At 43.4% G+C, this 24,817-nt stretch overlaps 1 non-coding gene across 1 annotated transcript; it reads left to right on the top strand.

The window, feature by feature from the left end:
* Nucleotides 1–1,899: 1,899 nt before the first annotated feature.
* Nucleotides 1,900–1,973, top strand: Trnap-agg. Its single transcript has one exon. It is a non-coding gene; the product is annotated as a tRNA-Pro (tRNA).
* The last annotated feature ends 22,844 nt before the right edge of the window (nt 1,974–24,817 follow it).

Below are 24,817 nucleotides of genomic sequence, written 5' to 3'. Positions count from 1 at the left end.
TCTAAAATTTACCAAGCTTCTTGGATAGTGACTATAAGGAATTATAATTAATCAGGCATGGGGGGCAGTTAATAACAAAAAAATCACTTCAAAGGCAGATAATTTTTTACAGTGTTTTTCTGTGTAGTCCTGGTTGTCCTAGAACTTACTCTATAGACCAGTCTGGTCTCGAACTCGAAAAGATGCTCCTGCCTCTTCCTCCCAAGGAGTGAAAGGCATGTGCCACCACACCTGGCAGTTTTTAATTCATGGACCATGGGCATTTTGGCATACAAGAGAAGACAAGAACAGGTTGAGAAGGGAACCAGGGTGTGTTGTTCTCAGCAAACCCATTTGTTTCTGCATTCAGTTCCTCCTTCTAAAGGGGTTAAAAGGGTGTTTGGTACCTGGCAAAGCTAGCTCCCCTCCTGAGAAATGTTTCATCTGTTAAACCACTCCCTTTGACTTTGGCAACAGCTATATTGGCAAACAGCTTTCATTTGCAGGGAAAGAGATAAAATTCCTCACCGTACTCCACAAACTATCATGAAGAGTTATCAACCACTACAAAGCAGTATGGTTATCCAATCATGAAGTGCTTATAACAAAACCAATTTCCCATGCTAAAGGAGGCAGTTTATGAGCAAGTCTAATTCCATCACTTACTCTATGTAAAGGAAGAAGTACCAACCTTGCCTAATGCCAAAGCAGCATTTAACACACCAAGGATACCTGATGTTCCCTGAGCACTTGGTATAATATACATCGCTAAGCAACTTCACTGAACTTTCTGGACTAATTCTTACAACATTGGTAAGAGGTACTTCTAATCAGCTAAGAGGAGATGGGCAACTTGTCTTTTAATTGGATCTGATTGTGTAAATTATTTGTAATGGAGGAGCTATCCTCAACTCATTTAGTTATTATACCAAGTGATTGACTGAATCGTTAGTAATTTTTTGGTTTTGCATTGAAATATGTGATAGTAGAGTAATTCTCAGGAGAGTAATTCTGGACATCACTCAAGGGCACATGAGAGTGGCATTGCTTTTTTTGTGTGATTTCTACTTGCTGTATCTGTAGCGAGCTAAACTTCATCCTGCTTGGAACTCTGTCACCTATGAATTCTTTTTCTGTGAAACCAAGGCACTATGGTGTTGCTGTTGCCAGAGTATCAACCTAACCCACTAGCGAGCCCAAGAGGAGAGTTAATGCTCAGAACAAAGAGTCTTCAGCCTAGCTACCTTAGCTTAGCTTTGGGCCCTGCTGATTCTCTGGCTTGGTCAAATTCTGAAATGCTAGCCAGATCCCAGCACATTAATATCTGGTGGCTCAAAAGTGCCTATAACTCCAACCCACCAGGAGACCCAATGCCTCTGGCCTCTGGCTAGCACATGCACCTGAAAATACATGCACAAGCACACAGGTACACACACACACACACACACACACACACACACACACAGAGTTAGAAATAATAAAACTAGACAGGCAGTGGTGGTGCATGCCTTTAACCCCAACACTCGGGAGGCAGAAGCAGGTGGATCTCTGTGAGTTTGAGATCATCCTGATCTACAGAGTTCCAGGACAGCCAGGGCTACACAGAGAAACCCTGTATTGAAAAACCAAAATTAATAATAATAATAATAATAATAATAATAATAAGTAGTAGTAGTAGTAGTAGTAGTAGTAGTATATCTTTACATTCTAAACGCGGGGGTTTGAAAGACAGCTAATTGGTTGAGTGCTCACTGCTCTTGTAGAACACCCAAGGTTGGCTCTCAGAACCCTGGTGGCTCACAACCAGATCCAATGCTCTTTTCTGGCCTCTGCAGGCTTGGGCATGCACACCAATTCATGAACACACACACACACACACACACACACACACACACACAATTAAAACTTAATAATAGGGGTTGGGGATTTAGCTCAGTGGTTAGAGCGCTTGCCTAGGAAGCAAAAGGCCCTGGGTTCGATCCCCAGCTCCGCAAAAAAGAACCAAAAAAAAAAAAAAAAAACTTAATAATAAATTGTATGCTCTGCAGAGAAGACACACACTGAAAGCACAGGTTTGGAGAATTTATTAGAAAATCTCCATTTCTGATTTAAGTTAAATGTGGATTTTGTAGAGGCTGGGGAGATGGATAAGAGGCTAAAAGCACAGGTTGCTCTTCCAGACAGCCTAGGTTCCATTCCCAGCATCCATATGGTGGGTCACATCTGCCTCTAACACAGTCCCAGGAGGTCTGATGCCCTCTCCTCACCTCTACAGCACTGCCTGCATGTGGCGCACAGCCATAAAGGCGTGCGTGCACGCACACGCAGGCGCACACGCGCGTGCGCGCTCACTGACAATTTCTAGTATACACTGGTGTTTTGACTGCATATATGAGGGTATTGGACCCTCCTCTGGAACAGGACAGACAGTTGTGAGCTGCCATGTGGGTGCTGGGAATTGAGCCCAGGTCCTCTGCAAGAGCAGTCAGTGCTCCTAACCGCTGAGCTAATTTCTCCAGCTCCCCCCACCGCCCCTGAAAGTATTTTTTAATGTCTATTTTATAGAGGAAAGATAGTGGTAGTGTTGCTGAGATCAGCACCATGAGAAATGTAAAGTTTTGTTGTAACCTAAAAACTAATCTGCTTCATGACTGGCAGCACTGGGAGATTCATCTTGGTACTTACTCATTGTGGTATCACCATTGTTTGGAACTGCCTGCTGGATGTAACTAATAAATACATCACGCCTTATTTGGAAACTGAGATTAGAGATGTCTTATACTGATACTTTATTGTAATCCTAAAACAGCACCTGCCTGGGGGGTCCTTCTCAACACACTGTTGAGAACTTCAGGGCTTAAAAAGACAGTATTTAGATAGGACTCCATTCACTAACCATGGTGAAGTTACTATGTCTTAGAAACCAGTAAGCCTGAAGACCTTATGCTTGCCCCTAATTTCATCCTGCGTCATTCTGCCTGATTTCAGGCAGGTGTTGTGAATACATATGAATATAGTATACATACACATATTAAAAAATTAAGGGCCAGGCAGTGGTGGTTCACACCTTTAATAACAGCACTCCAGAGGCAGAGGCAGGAGAAACTGAGTTCAAGGCCAGTCTGGTTTACAAGGCAAGCTCCAAGATAACCAGGAGAAAACAGAGATAACAGAGAAAAACAATCTCAAACAAACAAACAAACAAACAACAACAACAATAAAACAGAACAAAATGAAAGTTAAAAATAACTGGGTGAGGGGTTGGGGATTTGGCTCAGTGGTAGAGCGCTTGCCTAGCAAGCGCAAGGCCCTGGTTTGGTCCCCAGCTCGAAAAAAAAAAAAAAAAAAAAGAAAAAAAAAAAACTGGGTGCATGTGTAGTGGCTCACACCTTTAGACCCAGCACTCAAGAGGCAGAGGCAGGTGAATTTGAGTTTGAGGTCAGCCTGGTCTACAGAGTGAGTTCCAGGCCAGGAAGGACAGTGCGCACACGTATGTACATACACACACACACACACACACACAGTTTATATATTATATATAATATGTAAAACATTTTATATATTTTTAAATACAAATATTTGTATTCATATATATGACATCTATGTAGCCATGTCTACTAGTCACTATGTACTCCAGGCTGGTCTTGAATTTATGAACTTGTAACATTCTTCTTGTCTTCCTGTCTCTCCCTTCTGTGTGCTGGGATGTAACCACCTCCCACCCTTGGCTTCATGGCTTCATGCATTACTTTTATCATCTGAAAATGATAGAAATTAGTAATGACATTTTGACAAAAATTACTCTAGCACCTGCAGTAGACAAACAATAACCATCTTTTTTTTTTTTTTTTTTCGGAGCTGGGAACCGAACCCAGGGCCTTGCGCTCGTTAGGCAAGCGCTCTACCACTGAGCTAAATCCCCAACCCCAACAAAAACCATCTTAATCTCTTCTTGGTTTGTCCTCTTTATTAGAGAGGAAGAAAGAATACATTCTTAGAATCTTACAGGTTATCTCTCTTACACTCTGGACATGATGGTTCCTTAAATCAGATGAGACAGAAGTCCTTTTTTCCCCTCCCCTTCCCTTCTTCAGTGTTTCAGCTTTAAAAATGATCACAAAAATCAGGCATGGTGTCTCATACTTGTATCCCAATATTCAGGAGCCGAAAACAGGAGGACTACCACAAGTTCAAAGCCAGATTGGACTACATAGTGTATTCTAGATCATACTAGACTACAGTGCGAAAACCTATTTTTGATAGATAGATAGATAGATAGATAGATAGATAGATAGATAGATAGATAGATAGACAGATGGATAGATAGATGGAAGGTATTCACAGGAGTTTTATATAAAAATAAATAAATAAGTAAATAAATAAATAGGAAGGCATCCGCAGGAGTTTTATGTAGAAATAAATAAACAAACGAATGAATAAATAAATAAGAAGGCATTCGCAGGAGTTTTATATAGAAGCACCAGCAGCGCTCAGGCACTTGTCCCTTAGCCAAGAGGCAGGGCAGGCCATGACAGCTGTGGATGGTTTGGAAACTGATGGCAGAGGAGGTCAGTTTCTACTCTCTATGACTCCTTGACAGAATCGGTGGGATGGGGGAGGCTAACAACTGTTGTGGCAGCTTCCCAACTCAGCAAATGGCTTCCTGAAAATAGAACTACGTGCACAGCTCTCCCTGTGTCCTGATCCTACAGCACAGCTCTCAAGTTCGCTTTGAGCACTCAGCCTTGAATCCGTTTCTTCAGCCCTCCAAGTTAGCAGTGCCTCTGTACTCAAGCCAACCTGAGTATTCGTTCCCTCCAGATGGACATATCATTGTGAAGTTAGAGAGGACGCCAAGGTCATCAACATTCTTCCTAACCCTCTCAGCAACAGGTGAGCTAGGAGCTCCATTTCTGGGTGGGGAATGGGCTGAGATGGCGTCCTAGGTCAGGGTCCTGAGACTTCTCACCAGCAGACCTAGAACTGGAGCTCAGCCCAAGTGAATACAAACCTAGTAAAGTATGTATGCTAGCGTGGTCATGAGGACCCTCCGGCTGGCTGCACGTCTTCAAATACCGAATGGGTTGTAATCCTTAGAACTCACGAATCCCACTGAGAGTCTGACAAGACTACAATTTTTTTCTCCAGAAAAAGTTCACACTCTAGCCAGGTTCAGTGGTACACACCTATAAACTCAGCACTTGAGAGGCTGAGGCAGGAGGACAGTGAATTCCAAACTAGCCTGAGGCACATAGTGAGCTTAGAATACTCTAAGCTAGACCATAAAGTAAAACTCTGTATTTAAAAACCAGGCAAATGGGAAAGAATTGCACATTCTGCTTTAAGGAACTGATGCACTCAAGTTCAAAGCATCTTCAGTAGAGGACGGAAGCAGAGGTGTCACTGGGATTGCCCTGCATGTCCAAGACCCTCAGTTCAGACCCTGGGAGTTAGTGAACATAATCAACAAACATCTTTTCTCTGAGTGTCACTGAGTCTTTTATTTTGTTTTTTCGAGACAGGTTTTCTCTGTGTAGACCAGGCTGGCCTGGAACTCACTCTGTAGACCAGGCTGGCCTGGAACTCACGCTGTAGACCAGGCTGACTTTGAACGCAGATCCCTCTGCCTCTGCTTCCCAAGTGCTAGGATTCAAGGTGTGTGCCACTGTATCACCTTAAGGTTCTAAAAGTCTACATGGCCATAAAGCAACTGTCAAGTTTTGCTTTGCTAAAGAACTAAGTCCCATGATTTCCCTAATGGGCTTGTTTTTAGAAATGTTACCTCTTTGAATCATTCTCAGCTCTTGACTCAGTGAGTGAGAAACACCAGACTGTGTCATTCTCCATTCCAAGGCTCGGCCGCTTTCAACATATAATGAACGGAACCCTCAGCCTCACCCAGGGTCTGACAGCCTGATTGTTTTAGTGGGAAATGCCCCTTTCTGTGGTGTTAATCTATGAATACATGTTAGTCCAAAGGCCCAAACAGTAGTGAATGTGGGTAGTAATTGCAGACATAGCAAATTCACATTATTAAGTCACATGAGCCTAGAGGCTAAAGATCATCAAAGTAGATGTCACCTAAAAGGATGACCTAGGTTTCATTCTCATTTCTGGTGTGGGAAATCCAACCTTTCCTCATTTCCTCTGGTCAGAACCTCTAACACATCCTTGAATCAAATTTCTATTTGCTGAACAGCAGTTGTATTTGCTGTCAGAGCCTCAGAAGCCAGCACTGAGTATAGCCTCATACCCTTTCTGCTTTTTCTCCCTAAGGCACCCTGTCCATTCCCCATTCCAACAACATCAAAGGGGAAAACTATGCGTCTGGATGTACGTAAATGTACTGAAAACCAAGGGCAATGCAGTCACCTGTGCATTCCAAGAGCTCCTAAGAAGGACAGGGCACAAGTCACATCAAAGGACAGGGAATTTCTTAACTATTGCCACACAAAAAAGACGCTGGTGGAGGAGGAGTGTGGGGGAAGATGCGTTTCAACTCAGAATTTCAACACCATTGCTTTGTTTCGCTTAACTGTCCTACAGAGTAAACAGCCCATTGTTTTTCAGAGGTTAACAAGACTTCAACCGTGCCATGAGAGGCCTGATGCACTATGAAAGCACGGACTGCTGAAATTAGCTGCAACACTGGAAAAATAGAGATTAGGTGTTGAGGTTTAGGTGTGTTTGAAAAGCAGCCCCTGGGGAACTGTGCACGCAGGCAGGTAGTATGAGAGACACAGGCGTTGCCAGGAAACCAAAGCGAGGGGGTGAGTGAAGTAAGAGCCAGGGAAGAGAGATTCATAAATGCTGTGTTGCTGAGGGGATTACTGCTGGGAGGGAAGATGGCTTAGGCCTGCTGGGGACCATCTGACAAGCTGCTAGGCCCTGCTTTGGAATAGCCCATCAGGAGCCTAGGAAGCTAGGACATAGAGCTGCCTATTTGTCATCATGGATTGAGAAATGACACTGGGACTTTAAGCCCCTTTGAAAGCACTAGGGCCTGAGGCAAGGTTGGTCAAGGTGACTAGTGGTAGAAGAGACAGGTGACCTTAGAATGGGAGGCTGTGTATAAGACAGACAGACAGACCCTTTGGGGAGGTTATGAAATACTGGTTATAGGACACCAATTCCAGGCTCTAAATATTCATTCAAGTCTGCAACATGTACCAGCTCCCAACATCTTAGGAAGACGGCAGCAAAATAATGCTAGAAAGTGCCCACATCCCAGATCACAGTCACTGAAGAACTGAGGAGCCAAGAGGCTGGTGAGCCGAACAGTCAGAGGTGAAAAACCCTGTTGCATCCGCAATGATTCTGAATCTTCACCCCAGCGAAGTGAATGATGGAACAAGTCTATTTTACCTTCACATTTACCGCAGGCCCTTCTCCTCCTCAGTGCACCCAAGTTGCCAGCAGAAAGAGTTAGCTGAGTAACACACCACCCGTGTGTGTCCTCGGCGCCTTGCCACTCTCATCTGATACTTGCTATCTCCCCTTCAACCAAGCCCATGAGAATCTTTAAAATGGCTACTGTCTACCACACTGATACTTGCAGATCTGTATGTACTGCTGGTCTGTTCACAACAGCAAGGAATTGACCCAGATGTCCATCAACAGGAAAATAGATAATAAAACATGTACCTGGTACATATATACAATGGAATTTTATTCATAAAGAAAAATGAGCTATACAGGAAAATGCATGGAGTTGGGAAATGTTAATTAAGTGAGGTAACAGTGACTCAGAAAGACAAATGCCACACATCCTTTCCAATATGAGGATCTCAGCTTCTAATTACTATATATGTGTATTTATGTGGGAGGGAGTGTGGGTAAAAGGCAGAAAGCTAGAGAGTGCCCGGTGAGAGGGGAAAGCTTTAATTGAGTGGGGGAGGGAGGGTGACAGAATGAAGGTGATCTGAAAGTAGAAAGGCAATACTGGGGTAAAGGGAAGGGGGACAGGGAGATGGCAAGAGAAAAATAGACCCAAACTAAATATTATAAAAATGCCAAAAGGAGGGGCTGGAGAGATGGCTCAGTGGTGAAGAACATTTGCTGCTCTCGCAGAGGACTTGGATTCAGTTCCCAGCTCCCAAAAGATGGCTCACGGCCATTGGTACCTCCCACTCTAGGGCATCTGATGACTTCTGACCCCTGTGAACACCGAGCGAGCACATGGTACACCAATTCCCAGTCATTGCACTCATCCATAAAATAAAACAGACAAAAGAAGCCCATCGCCCATATATCGGTTTTAAAAGTGAATAGCAAACATATTTTTAAAGATAAAATAATAGAACTAAGGATGTGGCTCAATTATAGAGTGTTTGGTTAGCATTCACAAAACTCTGAGTTCATTCGTCCCCTGAATTCCACACACTGAATAAACTAGGTACAGAGGTATACACCAGTGCAGAGTACATACAGGAAGCTCAGAAATTCATGGCCATCCCTGGCTACATATGAGCTTAAGGCCAGCCTGGGTAATATGAGATCCTGTTTAAAACATAGGTGTATGAAATAGTAAAAATAGTGAGATTAGGGGAAACCGATGATTTCTTTCCTAGGGCTCTTTATTGGAGAAGTCCAACCCCTGGCACCCACCATCTTTCCAAGTCATATTCAAGCAATTTCAAACCCCAGGGTGGACCAAGCTCAGACGCCGCCACAGCTAGGCAAGGATCCCTGCTGTGACCTGCTGGAAGGATGAACAGCTACGTGAGGTGCAGGAACCAGAAGCACCGTTTTCCCATCCCAGGAATGTGGCTCTAAGACAAGGCCTGGCCAAAACAGCACTAGCCAGTTTCGGCACTGGACAAATTAATCACATTCTTGCACAACGCAGAGGGAACAGGGAGGGCTGCTAAGTGGGATGCTTGGGTGCCAAACACTCCAAGTTTAATCAGAGAAAAAAGTTCCAGATCCTGCCTGAAGATGGGGAAGGAGTCCTTAAATTTTATCAAGCTGGTGACTGGTGTTCCCAGAAATGGCTTAGGTCAAAGCGGCCAGCCAGCCACTCTCCTCCATTGCACCCTGAGGGTTAGAAAGTTCCACATGCCTCATCTTGCAAGCACTTCTGTGGTGGCTCCTTCTGCTCTGATTTTAGGACCTGTTGATTGAGGGAAAATCACTGGGACTCGAAGGGAAGAGCTGGGTATCATCACGATACCTAAAGGGATCTGCTTCTCACTTCCACTCCTGAGAAACAGCAGTGAGAACAGAGAAACCAGCACATCTGTGGCCCACTGGAGGAATCACACTGGCACGTGGCTTCACTCTGGGCCACGAGAGGTGTTGCCACTAATGTCTTGTTAATCGAAGACTACTTTAAGAATCTAGTATTTTCATCCTGTATTAAAATTGTCCCTAAATCAGATAGGTCAAATTCTGTTGCAGTAACAAACTATGCCTACATGTCAATAGCTAAAAGCGGCTATAGTTTATCCCTACTCACCTTACCGCACAGTCACTGTACCCTGACTAGATACTCAAACGGAGTTTACTCCCCCCAGGGCCTGGAAGGAAGAAGCAGAGAGTCTCAGAAACGCTGCCTGTCTCTCCAGAAGGAAAGAGAGAGTTCAGTGTTTTTGAATGAATACTGAATTTTTAAAGGGGGGTAGAAAAATCTTTTTTCCCTTTCTAAAGAATCACTTTCAATTTAAAGAAAAAGCCAACAAGGTAAGTCTTCTTAACCCTCCCTCCACTTCTAAATTTTTATGTTCCTATTTATTTTGTGAGTATATGGTTTTGTGAGTGCCTGCATGCCACAGAGTGAATATGGGGGACAAAGAACAACTTGTGGAAGTTGGTTCTCTCCTTCTACAGTGTGGTTTCTGGGGACTGAACCCAGGTTGTCACACTGTTCGCAGCAAGCATAGTTACCCACTGAGCCATCTTGCCTGAAGTGCCCTCCAGTCACTACCAGGGTTACTCTCCAGCCTTTCAAAGTTCGCATTCTTCTCCTAAGGTCTTCCATCCTCTCTGGCTAAGCAAGGCACGCATGTGCTCACAGAGACTGAAGCAACAAGCACAGGGCTCACATGGTCTGCCATAGGTCCTCTGTGTATACATTATAGCTGTTAGTTTAGTATGTTTATGGGACTCCTCCCAGTGAGATGGTTGGGTGTCTGGCTCTTGTGTCTGCTTTGGGACTCTTCCTCCTGCTGGATTGCCACGTCCAACTTCATTATGATAGTTCTTGCTTCATCTTACTACATTTACTTTGTCCTGTTTGGTTGTTATCTCTCAGAAGCCTGTTCTTCTCTAATGAGACACAGAAAGGGAATGGATCCGGAAGGGAGGAGACAGGAAGTGAGGAACTGGGAAGAGAGAGGGAGACTATAATGGTACATTATATGAGAAAACACTGTTTTCTTTTCTTTCTTTCTTTTTCTTTTTATGGGAAAAGGGGTGGAGTTCTCTGTGTACCTGGCTGTCCTAGAACTTACTCTGTAGACCAGGCTGGCCTTGAACTCAAGAGATCCGCCTGTCCCTGCATCCTGAGTGCTGATATTAAAGGTGTGCACCACCACCACGCGGCTTATTTTATTTTTTACTGGTCTCTTACTCATACCACAAATGTGTTAGAGAAATCGTTCTTCCTCTGGAAGGCTCCATATTTTGTACATGACTGACTGACTGTCTCTCTCAATTTCCTCCGTCCCCTGCATGCCATGGAAAATGGTGATTACTTGATCAGACTTGCTTCTACTTATTTTAAGGAAAATGCTTTGAGATTGACGCTGTCTGCTTCCAGATTGGTGAGTGGTTAACGATCTGACTAGGGAGTTCCCCTAAGCCTTTAATGTAGCTGCTCCACATCGCCTGGCTCCATGATGCCTCAGGATTGCATGAACTATCTAACTCCATCACTTTTTCTACAATTATTGGGCAGATTTGCTTTTTTTTTTTTAAATGTAAAGCAATTATTTAGCCATCTTATAACACAGGGTGTACATGAGATTCAAGAAAAAAAAAATCCCTTAATTCTTTCCTAACTCTCAGGGTAATGAGAGTAAATGAATAATGGCGTTCTAGTGTCCCATGAGTTTGTCCGTAAACATCACCATAAACTTACAGATTCTCAATATACTTAAGAGTGTAGTCACTATCTGTCTTGATTCCTGACCAGAGAGGCTCTCCACAGGCCACCCAGAGAGTGGCTCGGCAGGATGGCAGGATGGCAATTGCTTCTTTCTCTTCCAACCCCTCAGCCCCCTTCTCCCTTCTTTCTTATGTTGTTGTTGTTATTGTTTTGGGGGGCTTCTCTGTTGTCCTGGCTGACTGGAAATCAGTACACAGCTCAGGTTGACTTAGAACTCACAGCAATCCTCCTGCCTTAGCTTCATTCCTGCCTTAGCTTCATAAAATCAGGGATAGTCACAGGTCTCCAGGGCTGGCGTAACCTGGGATCTCGGTGTTACTGATGCCTACCACTGCCAGCTCTCCATGACTTCCCAGGGCCTTGCACAGCAAAGCTGGAAGAGATACTTTTAAGAGAAAAAAGTAATTCTGAGTTCATTTTTGTTTTTCTAATTCAAATTTAAGATTAGGATGTGTTAGGTTACTTCCTTGATTTTTATACATTATCTTTTTGCTCTTACATGGAACATAATATCTTCATTCACATTCATACTGATGTGAACTTAGACTTCATTTTAGTTTTCAATAGAGTTATAATAAGTTTCAAAATAAGAATGCTGATATTCTTGCTAACAGTAACTCCTAGCTGCAGTTTTAAATTTCTCCACAATTCTTCTTGTCCCATAGGATATGTAGGCAAAATACTGTATTTTAAAGTAATTGTTTTTTTCTCATATGGAAAGGCTACCAACATGGTGTACTGTTAGGTTCATCAACTTCAGTTTGTTTTCAGTTCCTAAAGGTTATTCTCTTCATTTGATTCAATTGTTTGTTTAGTAATGCAAAACAACTATGGTACAAAATCAAACATTACATATTAAGGTACGTTTAGAAAGTGTACCTCTCTTTTTCTTTTCTAGCCTGTATTTTTTTTTTGTTACCTATGACACTTTATTTTTTTAAGAGAGGGTCTCATATATCCCTTGAAACAAAAAACCATTCACACAGAGCTGGTGAGTTCATGCCTACTCTGTTGGGATGCGCTGGCTGCACCCACACCCACACCTCCCAGGAGATGGGAAACCACACTCTGAACTGCAAGCCTGGGTGCACTTCACTGACTGGACATCAGGTCCCTGGATGGGGCAGAGAGTCGTCCAGAGCTTAGGTACAGCGCACAGGTACACAACTGCCTTCAGTTCCAGAAACTGAATGAAGAGGCTGCAAACTATTACCTCTCAGTCTACTCTTGAGCTTTTGGCTAGCTCTGTGACTTCCATGGGCTTCTCCATCACTATCAAGCTGACATCTTCCTGACTGACAGATTTCTCAAACAAGCTCATTCTGATAAACTCTAAAAGTGATTGTCCCTGCTTTCTAGTCCAAGAACAAACAACATTTTCTCCACCTTGCTTCCCCTTGGGATGGCCCCTGTAATATCAGAGACTACGAACTGAATCACGGTGAGCCAGGGCCTAGATTAGGCAAACCAACCTATTGCTTTCTTTTCACCCCATCTTTACAGCAACTCTGTAAGGTAGAGTTTTTGAGCAGGTTTTTGTTTGTTTGTTTGTTCTTTCAAAAACAAATCCATGTTACCCCACCCAGTGAGACTCCATAGCCATGACATCGTGCATGATTAAGTGTTAGCTATTTTCAAGGAACTTAAAGAAGTGCCGTGTATCAAGTTTCTCTTTGGTTTGACAACACAGAACAACAAACTCAAAATAGGAGTGATCTAAGCACATAAGGGCTATAGCTCTCAGCTGACAAGGACCTAAGCACACAAGGGCTATAGCTCTCAGCAGACAAGGAGCTCCCCAGGGAAAGGTGCTGGTGAGGCACTCCATTGCCTCAACATTTCAGGGCTGAGCTCAGGCATGGTGATGTATGCCTATAAATCTCAGCAAGTGGGAGGCTGAGCAGAGAGAGCAGTGAGTTCAAGGTCAGCCTACTCTATATCGTGAGACTCTGTCTCAACAACAAAGAATTTCAAGGTTGGGTGCTTAGGATTCTGTATTTTTAAAAATAACTTCTCCTCAACCCCATTTGTCCTTCCCTTATATTTTCTAGGCTACAGCTCTGTCATCTGTCTTTTAAGACAGATCTCCAAAGCTGAGCCAGGATTTCTGGAAGTCTCAGCTAGTATTTTCTACTTACACCTTAGTGGCCATTTTGAGCTCTTATGGAAGCTAGGGAATGTGATGTCTTCTCCAGTTACATTTCTGCACTAAATAAAATCGTGGGACTGAATAGTAAGGACGGTGGGGATAGATTTTTGTAGTCCCTGCCACCAGATGAATGGATGTAGCAGCACTTTATCAATGGAAGAGTAATGAGCAGAGTATGGAACTGGGAAAGTAATAGCTACAGCATAGACACTGCCTAGGCCCTGACTCTGTGTGCTTTATATGCATGGAGAGAAACTCCCACCAACACTGCTGCACACCATTAGCTGTGTAACTAAATCATCATCCCAAACGACATCATCTCCTCCTCGAACAAACAAATGAAAGAACAAGTGAAGCAGAGCTGAAGACCAGGCAGAAGGCGCATGCTTGGCACCCTTGCTCCAAGACGTGAGAATCCTCAGCGACATAGACCAGTCTGGGCTACATGAACTCTGAAACAACAACAAAAATGGAAACCAGAGTGGAAGAGTTTCAGAAAATGCTTCAGGTCACTCAGCCATTGCACAAATAAGAAACCTAGCTTAGAACCCGGGTCCCCGAGAGCCCCGTTTCGCAGTCCCTTCGTGAGGCTTCCCCTGGAGCTCTAATCATATCACAAGTGGAAAGTTGGGCATCTGGTCTGGAGAGGGAAGGCCTCTGCTGGAATGTGGCTGGCGCCTTCTCTAGGGCTGTGCCCTTTATCACAGTGCAGTGTGACAGGAAACCTGACTCTGCCCCCTCCCAGGAGGTTTTCCATTTGTGGCCAAGTGTACCCCACTCTTTGCATCTGTCTTCCTTACATGCACTGGTACCGCAGTTAGGGTTGGGGGGGGGTGTGCGTATTTTGTTTCAGATAAATTTCCAATAGTGATATATAATTCAACATCTGATTTTTTTTTATTTAAAATTCTGAATTGTGTTTACTTCTATTTGGGAGGAGAAACTTTAAAAACCCATAAACAACTACCTTTACCCTTCCCCAAATCTTATCTACATGAATAATCACTAACAAACTTCTCTTTGTAAAAGCTTTTAAACCAAGACACAAAAATGCACATATTTATAAGGGACTACATGTCATCTCAATACTGAGTAATGTCTAAAGTGAGTTATAAACACGACCACATCCTATTTATCATTTCCTTATAGTAATAACATTTGAAACCCTTTCTTCTAGGTTTTTCATAGTTATATTACCATCGGCATTTTGGATAGCCCTGTTCTTTGCCACTAGCCCACCAGAACTTTTAAGTCACGCAGCTGTAACCTAGCACCGTCTGATTCATCTTCCCCATGCCCCTCTCCAGACTCTCCCAGCCTCCCGTAGCCACCGCTCTACAGCATCCACTTTCTTAGATTCCACATATGCCTGAGATGACTCAGTGCTCAGGTTTCTGTGCCTGGTTTATCTCACTTGACATATCCATCTCCAGGTCCATCTGTATCATCACAAACAAGGTTTCATCTTTTTCTGACGGCTGCATGGTATCCACTCTGTCACGTACCTCAGCTTCTTTCTCAGTGGGTAGACATATCTGCTGTTTGCACTGCTTGCCTAGAGAATACTGCTCCAATAGAGCAATGCAGATGCCTCTCTGACATAGAGACCGCCTTTCCTTTGGATGTACAGCCAGTGGTGGGATTGTTGGATTATATAGCAATTCTTTTTTTTTAAATTTTTTTAAATATTTTATTTATTTATTATATATTATGATTACACTGTCACTATCTTCAGACACACCAGAAGAGGGCATCAGATCTCATTTCAGATGGTTGTGAGCCACCATGTGGTTGCTGGGATTTGAACTCAGGACCTCGGGAAGAGTAGTCAGTGCTTTTAACCACTGAGCCATCTCTCCAGCCCCCTTTTTTAAAAAATTTTTAGCAGAACCTCCACACAGTTATAAATGACTGTATTAACATTACATTCCTACCAATAGTATGTAAGAATTCCTCCCCCTTTCTTCATGTTCTACTAGCCTTGGTCTTTTTGGAAGGTGTGTGTGTGTGTTGTGTGTTGGTGCTGAGGCTGGACTTGGCGTGTGCACTGAGGCACTCCTGCTGAGGCGAGAAGCATGCCGCACTAGGCCATTCATGCTGAAGCAAGGTGATATCTCATCGTGGTTTGGATTTTTATTTCCCTGGTGAGTCTTAACTACAACTTTCGGAAAGACAGAACGGCAGGAGAGGAAACCAAACATCAAGTTTGCTCTTTTGACTAAACTTTAAATACTATGAATTTGTGTGCAACACTGAGGACTCTCGGACCCCACTGACGCAATCAACTCCAATTCTGCTGCTAATCGCTAGAGAACTCAAAGTTTTCTCTTTTTATTTCCATGCACTGTGTAAGTCAACAAAGTTTCTCCTCCTCCCCGTGCTTTCTGGATCTCATAAAACTTAAATGGGAGTAATAAACAGCTCAATGGCAGGGTAACACCAAATCACATTTTAAAAATATAGTCTTATTGTATTAAATGTCTCGTTACCGTAATTACAGTGCTTCAAGTGCAGTAGATAACACATCATATCATTATTTAATTTTATGGAAAAGCTTTCTAAAGTTGTTTGTTGACAGATAATATCGGATTCTGTTTCCATTTTGCCTAAATTGTAGCCTGTGCTAGGATTTTGTATTTTACTTTAATATTTCTTAAAATGTGCTTATCTTTTAGGATCCAGCTTTAGTACTTTATTTCTGTAGAAGATGGACCAGTAATTGCTTGAAAAGTAGTCTGACAGCATGAAACTTCTGTGTTACAGGGTGGCAATAAAGTTGCCACTTTTAAAAATGCCTTGAATAACATCAGTAGAGCATGGTATTATGTAGTCATTAAAAAGCCTATTTTTTTTTTCACTAAAGCACAACTCCCATCTAAAAGCATATTTTTGAATATGTAACAACACTGAGAAATGTTCAAGGTGTAAGTGAAATGAGTAGCTATTCTCCATGGTCACATTAATCTCACATAGATAGTTAAAAAACATAGTAATACATCAGAATGTCACGATGCGGATCTCTTAAATGAAAGTGTTAGGGGTAAGGATGATTTGAATCTTCATTTTATTGTTTTTTCAATCTAAGTATTCTATGATAAGCATGAAAAATTGTAGCTTTACTTTTGTTTTTATTCATGCATATGTCTGTGTGTGCTTACAAACACATGAGTGCAAGTGTACATGGTGGTCAGAGGTATCAGGTCCCCTGGGGCTACTTCCTGTCGGTGGTGCTGAGAACTGGACAAGGGCCCTCCCTCCAAGAGCAGCACATGCTCCTAATCACTATGCTTTCTCTCCACCTCAGCAGACAACTTTTAAAATGGAGTCAGGAGGCTAAGGCAGGAAAATGCTAACTTTGAGAGGCCAGCCTGGACCACCAGAAAGACTACATCTCACTGGGGTTGGGGATTTAGCTCAGTGGTAGAGCACTAAAGCAAGCTCAAGGCCCTGGGTTCGGCCCCCAGCCCTGGAAAAAAAAAAAAAAAAAAAAAAAAAAGACTACGTCTCACAAGCACAGTGGTTCAAGCTTATAACCCCAGTACCTGGAAGGCTGAGATAGGATGACTGCTTGTGTTCACTATATAGCCTAAAGTAATACATAATTTTTTATTTCATCACTTCTTTTTTTTCTTTCTTGTGTGTGTGTGTGTGTGTGTGTGTGTGTGTGTGTGTGTGTGTATGTGTGTGTTCATGGGTCTGTGCTATATACACAGGTATGTGCTCTTATGTGCACTTTCAGACACCAGAAGACAGCAGGTGTCCTCCTCTCTCATTCACTATCTATTCCCATGAGCCAAGGTCTCTCATTGAACCTGGAGCTGGACTAGTAGCCAGTAACTCCGTGGATGCTCCTGACTCTGTCTCAGAGCTGAACATACAAGAGTACAAAGCTGTGCTAGGCTTTTTACTTGGGTACTGGGATCTGAACTGAGACCCTGTCATGTTTACATAGCAAGCTCTCTTACCACTGAACCATCTCTTCAGCTGTTTTTTCTTTTTCTTCCTTTTCCTACCCTCGTTTTCTTTTTTTTTCCTCTGTGCAATAGCCCTGGCTGTCCTGGAACTCACTCTGTAGACTAGGCTGGCTTCAAACTCAGAGATCCACCCGCCTCCTGCCTTCAGTGCTGGAATCAAAGGCATTCCACACCACTCCCTGGCTCTTTTTTTTTTTTTTTTTTGAGAAGATTTTCTTATGTAGCTCACAATGGCCTCCAACTTGCCACCTTATGCCTTAGCTTCCTGAGCACTGGGGATACAGAAAAGTGCCATCGCTCCACCACTCTTGGATGTTTTCAAGCTGCTTCAGTGGAGAAAAGGGGTGTGCCAGAGCATGGCCCTGAAAGACACTAGTACTGAGTGCAAGGTGCTTTAATCCCAGTGCTACATAGTGCAAGCCAGTCTCAAAATCAGATGCAGCAGGTGGGGGACTGTCAAGATCACTCAGCAGGGAAAAGTTCTTGCTACACAGGACTGATGGCTGGAGTCTGATCCCTGTGAACCTACCGGGAAGAAAGGAGTCCACTCACAGCTCCTTTAAGACGTCCTGTAACCTCAACACACAAGCTGCGGGGCGATGAGTGCTCTCCCAATCCTTCTCCACCGCCCACTCCCTCACACACTAAATAAAGTTTTGTGATCTGGAAAACTGCTCTTACTACACCCACAGTTTCAGATCCACAAGGTAAAACAGTTCCACACAGCCGTTTCCCGACAACGGGACTACTGAACTATCACTGAACTATCAAACTATACAATTTTAAATGCCTTCAGACAGGGGACATGAAGGCTCACACCTGTAGTCCCAGCGCTTGGGAGGCTGCAGTCGGAGGGTACCCTGAGTTCAGCTGCATTGTAAGTTCCAGGTTAGCCTGAACTACGAACCCACAACAACCAAAAGAAAACAAACAAACAAACAAAAAGGCTAAAGGGTGTGTGTGTTTTGATTGTTTAGCAATAATGTTTGTAGTTGGGGTTGGGGATTTAGCTCAGTGGTAGAGCACTTGCCTAGCAAAGCACAAGGCCCTGGGTTCAGTCCCAGCTCAAAAAAAAAAAAAAAAAAAAGAAAAAAAATGTTTGTAGTTGTCTCTTTTGCAGTGAGGCTCAAACCTAAATGCTTATTCGTGCCAGGGAAGTATTCTACCATTCATACAGATTTCCTGCCCTGTGTGTGTGTGTGTGTGTGTGTGTGTGTGTGTGTGTGTGTGTGTGTGTGTGTGTGTGTTTCTGTGTGTGTGTTTTTTCTGTGTGTATGTTTTCTATGTGTGTGTGTGTGTGTGTGTGTGTGTGTGTGTGTGTGTGTGTGTGAGAGAGAGAGAGAGAGAGAGAGAGAGAGAGAGAGAGAGAGAACAATCAAAATCCATAGAGTTCAATAAAATAAGGGTAGCAGAGCTGGGTATATCTTACTGAGATCACAAAGGATTTTAGAATATACCAGTCAGGAAAAAAAGGTGCATTTTTGGTTTTGGTTTTTTTTGTTTGTTTGGTTTTTTTTGTTTTTTAGTTTATGACAGTTAAAAAAGAGCAAACAGAAGGTAACTCATGCTTCCTTTTGTCAAGGCCTCCCCCTCTTTCTCTCCAGGATATACATATAGAGATAGAGAGACAGAGACAGAGACAGAGACAGAGATGTTGGGGGTTGCTTTTTGAGATAGTTCTATGTAGTTCTGCCTGTCCTAGAGCTAGGCTGGCCTTTAACTCACAAGAGTTCCACCTGCCTTGGCCTCATTGGTGCTGGGTGAACCACTTTGTTTTTATTTATCAAAACAGAGTTTCTGTGTAGTCCTGGCTGTCCTGGAACTCGTTTTGAAAGCAGGCTGGCCTCAAACTGAGAGAGGATGAACCACTCTTACTCACCCAGCTCACCTCTCGGCAGAGCCTGAAGACCACACTGCATGTTTAAAACAAACTTTACTTAACAAACCCATGTATCATGTGTTTCATAGTCACTAGGGTAACTGCCGCAGAGCCCACACTCTCTTCCTCTGCCCTCACTTCTCTGTCATCTATTGCCCACTGTTACAATGAACTATAAGCTCTTAGGTCCAACTGCTTTGCATTTTCAATTCTTTTCTGTTAAGTCTCTGTGTATTGGACATAGATCTTTTCCTGTTAATCTCTTGGTTTTTTTAGTTCTTTGTTCATTGGGGATGGGATTGTTTTGTTTTTCTATTTTGAGACAGGGTCCACTATGTAGCTCTAGTTGGTCTGGAACTCACTGTGAAAGACCAGGCTGGGTTTGAATTCATAGAGATCCACCTGCCTCTGCCTCCAAGTTCTGGGATGCTCCCAGCATGGCCTTCAAATTGTTTATGTGGCATAGGATAACCTTAAACTTCTTTTTGGAAAAGGGTTATTTTATTGTTTCATTTATGTGAATGTGCACCTCTTCAAGAGTCCGCACCTGCACGTGTCATTACAGGCCAGTAGAGGGCATGAGCTCCCCTGGAGTTACAGGTGACTGCTGGGAACCAAATGCTGGTCCTCTGAAAGAGCAGCAAGTGCTCTTAACCTCTGAGCCACCGTCCCAGCCCCTGTTCCTGAACTTCTGATCCTCCTGCCTCTACCTCCCAAGAGTTTGGTTTGAGAGCCCAGGACAAAGGACTGAGGTGAATATTTTACATCCTAAAGCAGACCTGGCCTCCAGGTTCTCCAGCATCCCTCAGTCCCTACCTGGCATACCCTGCCCCCAACCCTGAACTTTCCAGCCTAGAGGCTGGACTGCCCTTTCCCCTAGAAGGTCTTCCTATATAATCCTGATATTTTAGTCTCCCTGCTCTCTGCTTCTCTCCTTCTCTCTCTTCCCCCTCCCTTCTGTCTCCCGTCTCATATCGACTTCCCTGGTCTCCTTCCTTGGGGCCAATGAACTCACCCGAGAGCAGCTTCCCAATAAACCTGCATTTCATATAATCTAATCTGGCTTGAACTGGCTCATTTCTCCAGGGGAGAAAGAGCCTATCACCAAGAATTGGGACTGACAGGCACATGTGCCTTCAATGGTGACAGGAAACAGACATAGGGAACTCCTGTACGCTAGGCAGGCGCTCCTCAAACAGAGCTGCCTCCCAACTGTAAGCAGCACCTTTGGATGGCAGACAGCAAAGGCCAAGTCTCATTCCCTGTGTCCCTTCGATAGTCCCTGTGTCCCACTGACAACTGGAGCAAGTCATTTATTGTCACCTCTTGGAATAAAACATGTATAGGGGGGCTTGAGAGTTGGTTCAGTGGTTAAGAACAGTTTATTGCTCTTGTGGAAAACCCAGATTCAGTTCCTAGAACCCTCATAACCATCTGTCTGTCACTTAGTTCCAGAGGACCCAATGCCACCTTCTGTCGTCTGCAGGCTCAAATGTGGTGTACATGCATGCATATAGGCAAAACACTCCTACATGTAAAATAAATGTTTTTAAATTGTTTTAAAAAATATAGACTTTCCCCACTCTGAATTTCAGATATATATGATTATGATAGGAAATAAAATTTAAAATAAATAATATACATCTATAGTACAAGAAGAAAGGGAGAAAAGCCTTGTATCTCTAAAGCAATTTGCTGTTGTTGTTCTGTTGTTTAGTATTTCGTTGTTGTTTTGAAAGGAGGTCTAATTATGTAGTCCTGGCAGACCTAGAATTAAGTCTGCAGACCAAGCCGGACACACACTACAGAGATCCACTTGCCTTTGCCCCCGTAAAGGCTACAATTGGAGGCAGGTGTATGCTATCTTGTCTGGCTTGTTTATTTGTTTGGGTTTTTTGTTGTTTATTTTTGAGGCTGTTTTGCAGTGCAGGCTGGCCTCAACCTTTTCATTCTTCTGGCTCCTTAAACATGTTTGTATGTGTCAAACCCCCCCTTATACTGCTGCACGTTGAGTATGCTGGGCAACCGCTCTACCACTGAATTCATCCACCCTACTTTCTAATAAATGGTTTTCCCATGGATCCCTTGGTTACAGAATCACAGTAATATTTTATGCAAATGATTTTCCTGAAGTCAATAACTGGATTTTAGGAACTGAAATATCTACAGAAAGTACAGTTCAGGCACCCACTAAATCCTGAGTTGCTCTTATTACTTTGTTCATTTGTTTTGTTGTAATTCAATGCTGGCAATCGGCCACTAGGTTTATTTTTTTCTTTTTTTAATTGAAAAAATTATTTATGGTGTGCCAGTTGGGGGTTTGGGGGGTGGATCTGGAAGACAACTTTCCAGAGCTGGTGGTTATTACCACGTTTGGCAGGAGGTACCTTAACCCCTGAGCCATCTTGCTGGTCCTATTTTATGTTTTGATTCAGTCTTTAGTTTTCACTCCTAGAAAAAAGTCCAAATAACTGGTAGTAATGGTGTACACCTTTAATCCCGCCACTCTACAGAGACAGGCAGATCTCTGAATTCAAAGCCATCCTGGTCCTACAGAGTGAGTTCAAGGACAGCCATACTATTCGGAAAAACCCTGTCTGGATAAATCAAACAAACAAGCAAAAGTTCAAATTTAGAGAAAATAAAATGTTTATCTATGGACCAAAAATGACAATTAACAAAGAAAGATTAGTAGATCCTGCACCCAGTCCTGAGACCAACCTGTGCTGATCCTGCACCCAATCCTGAACCCAACCTGCACCTATCTCTTCTTACTATTTTAAACTTAAAAGCAAACAAAACAAAACAAAATCAGAGCTAGAGAGATGGCTCAGTCAGTAAAATACTTGTGTGCAGGTACAAAGACTTCAGTTTGGAACCCTGACACCCAGCATAGAGTATCTATAACCCAGTAATAATGGGAGCAGGATAAAATTAGTCTGGCAGAATCAGGACCCCAAAATACAAATTCTGAAAATGTCTTTACAGGAGGCCTGGAAGCCAGAGGAGAGTTCTGGTCCCTTGTTTCTTCAAGTGAGGCTCTGTGTGAGCCTGGGGATTCTGAGGAGTCCACTGGTTCAGTGGGCCACACCTCACTCACCCATTACTGGCCTAACTCCTTTTAAAAGCCTTAGACTGAGCCCAAATGGTTTCCCATTCCCAGAGAACTGCCCCTGCGAGAGTGAGCTCTGCCTTCTCTTAATCTTCCCCCTATGAATCTATAATAAATCACTCTGGCTCCTGGGTCCACCTGAGTTGGGAGAAAGACCTCCATTGAACTTAAAGACACCTTAGGTTTCCATATCACCAGCACTGGGAAGACAGATAATCCTTGTAGCTAGCTGAATCTGTGAACCCCGGGTTCATGTAGAGAACTGATTTAAAAAAAAAATGGAGGCTGGGCACAGTTCTAGAAACCTTTAATCCCAGCAGATGGTAGGCAGAGGTCAATGAATCTCTGTGAGTTCAAGGCCACCCTTGTCTACAGAGTGAGCTCCAGGCCAGCCAACACTACTATAAAGAGAGACCCTGTCTCAAAAACCAAAATTAATAAATAAATGAGGTCTGGGAAGACAGCTCAGTGAATCAAGCATTTGTTGTGTACATAGTAGGACCCAGCATCCACATTAAGCCAGGTAGGTGTGAGGACCCATCTGTGCTTATCATGTACTGGAGCCAGGGAATGCTAAGTCTTAGAGCAAGTAGCTAGCAGAGTAGCCAAAAAGATATAGTGACCTTGCCTCAAAATAAAAGGTAGACAGCAATCAAGGAAAGCACTTAACATCAACCTTGAGCCTCACACGCACTCTCATGCACATGTGCACCTCCAAATGCAAACACACAGACACAGGGCCACGCACAACACACACATGCAGAAAAATAATCAATGGCACCTGGGAAAGTCACCACACACCTAGGGGGCTAAAGCAGGAGGATTACTGCAAACTCAAAGTCAGCCTGGGCTACACAGACTATTTCAACAAAGTCTGGTCTAAGATATATATATATATATATATATATATATATATATATATATATATATATATATATATATAGAGAGAGAGAGAGAGAGAGAGAGAGAGAGAAGTAAAGCTCATAGTGATCACATCAGTAGTGCACAGTTTGAACAATAAAAGTGCTGACATGTGACATGTGACGAGAGCAGAAGGGCTTTATGGGTCTAATCACTGCGTTCAGTACAGTTCATCCAGGGTACCTAGGCGGACTGCTTCCGGTACCTCTGACATGACTGTTCCATAGCTAACCTCCTTAGGCTTGTTTTGTGAACTTCATCATTCTTTACAATGTGTTCGAGTTTTACGACGGTAACATCTGGGATATGCTTTTCCTATGTTTTTATAAGCCAGGGTGGGTCTCCCAACTCCTGATCCTCTTGCCTCAAGAGCTGAAATTACAGGCTTGTTTGTGCTAAACTCGGCTCCGTTGTTTTCTTACTCTGAAGAATTCAACAGGAAGAGTGTCAGGGAAGGATGCAGGGTGGAGACAGCAAACTGCAATCCAAGAGTGAGCAGGGTAGGAGCGAGACGCGCCGGAGGGCAATGTCTGGTATAAAATGAGAGCTGTCACAACCTAGTCACACCTACTGCATCCTCACGGGGACTCTATCCTGGTGTACCCAGACGAGCTAATTCGTTTCACGGGGAATCAATAATCTAAGTGGCCATTAAAGCTGTCTTGATTTTTTTTAATGTTGGGAGTAAATTCAAATTGTAAAAACTACAGTGTAAACAGAATGCAGCGCCTGTGCTATGTCCCCAGGCTGCCAATTTTCCCAGTGAGAAATGCTAAACCAGTTACACCAGCTACACCAGCCACACCAGAGGCTGAGCAAACGTGCTTCGCTTGAGTCCTTTTTCTTTCCGAAAATGTTATGTTTTGGAAAAATCCAGATACACTGACATCATATTTATAATTATGAGCGTTTAATGAGAAAAGTAGCATCATTTGAGTAGGTAGTTGGGAAGGGCCTGACTTTTTGAAAGAAGGCCAAGGATACTGTCACCTAACTGGAGTATAACAGATTTATTTAGCTACAGGCAAAACACATTTTCTTTCCCAGGGCAGTTGAGTTAGAAGATTTGCCTCCCTTGCTTACTAAGAGAGGAAATACTTCTTCCTCTACTCGGGGCAGCTGCAATCAGTTCTCCCAGGGAAATCATTAAACCTGAAGGATCCTAAGCACGGAGCCCGGAAGACTAGCAGCTCGCCATCCAGCCTCCCAGCTTCCCCATCGAACCAGCACAGGCACCTTTTAGGGGTAAGTGTTTGTTTGCTCGGTCCCCCCACCCCCACACCAAAGCTTCACCCTCCCTCTCCACCACTCCTAGGCCAGTGAGTCAGACAGACAGTAGGTAAGAAAATCAATTTAAATCCTTTTATCTAGATCTTATTTGAATTGGCATTTGGCTTATTGTGAAGGCTTATTCAAATTAGAGAGAAAATAGAAGCTGGTCCCACATTTCCGAAGGGAATTAGAGCCTGTGTGTCTTAGAGAAAAAGATGTAGAGGCTGTCTGCTAGCCGCCACCTCCTGACCGCCATCCTCCAGCCTCAGTTCCTCTAGGGAATAATAAAAATTAAAAGCAAGAATTTAGACAAGGCTTTGTCCTAGGTGGCCTTTAAGAATTCTTGGTTTAACTGGAATAAAAATGGCCCTGTAAGGCACGGCTGCTTGGCTTCTTCATGCAAACCCCTCGGGCCACTACATCC

This window comes from Rattus rattus, chromosome 4, assembly GCF_011064425.1.
Source record: "Rattus rattus isolate New Zealand chromosome 4, Rrattus_CSIRO_v1, whole genome shotgun sequence".
NCBI lineage: Eukaryota > Metazoa > Chordata > Mammalia > Rodentia > Muridae > Rattus > Rattus rattus.
The sequence above is the reverse complement of the archived record's forward strand: the minus strand, read 5'-3'. Positions and strand labels throughout refer to the sequence as shown.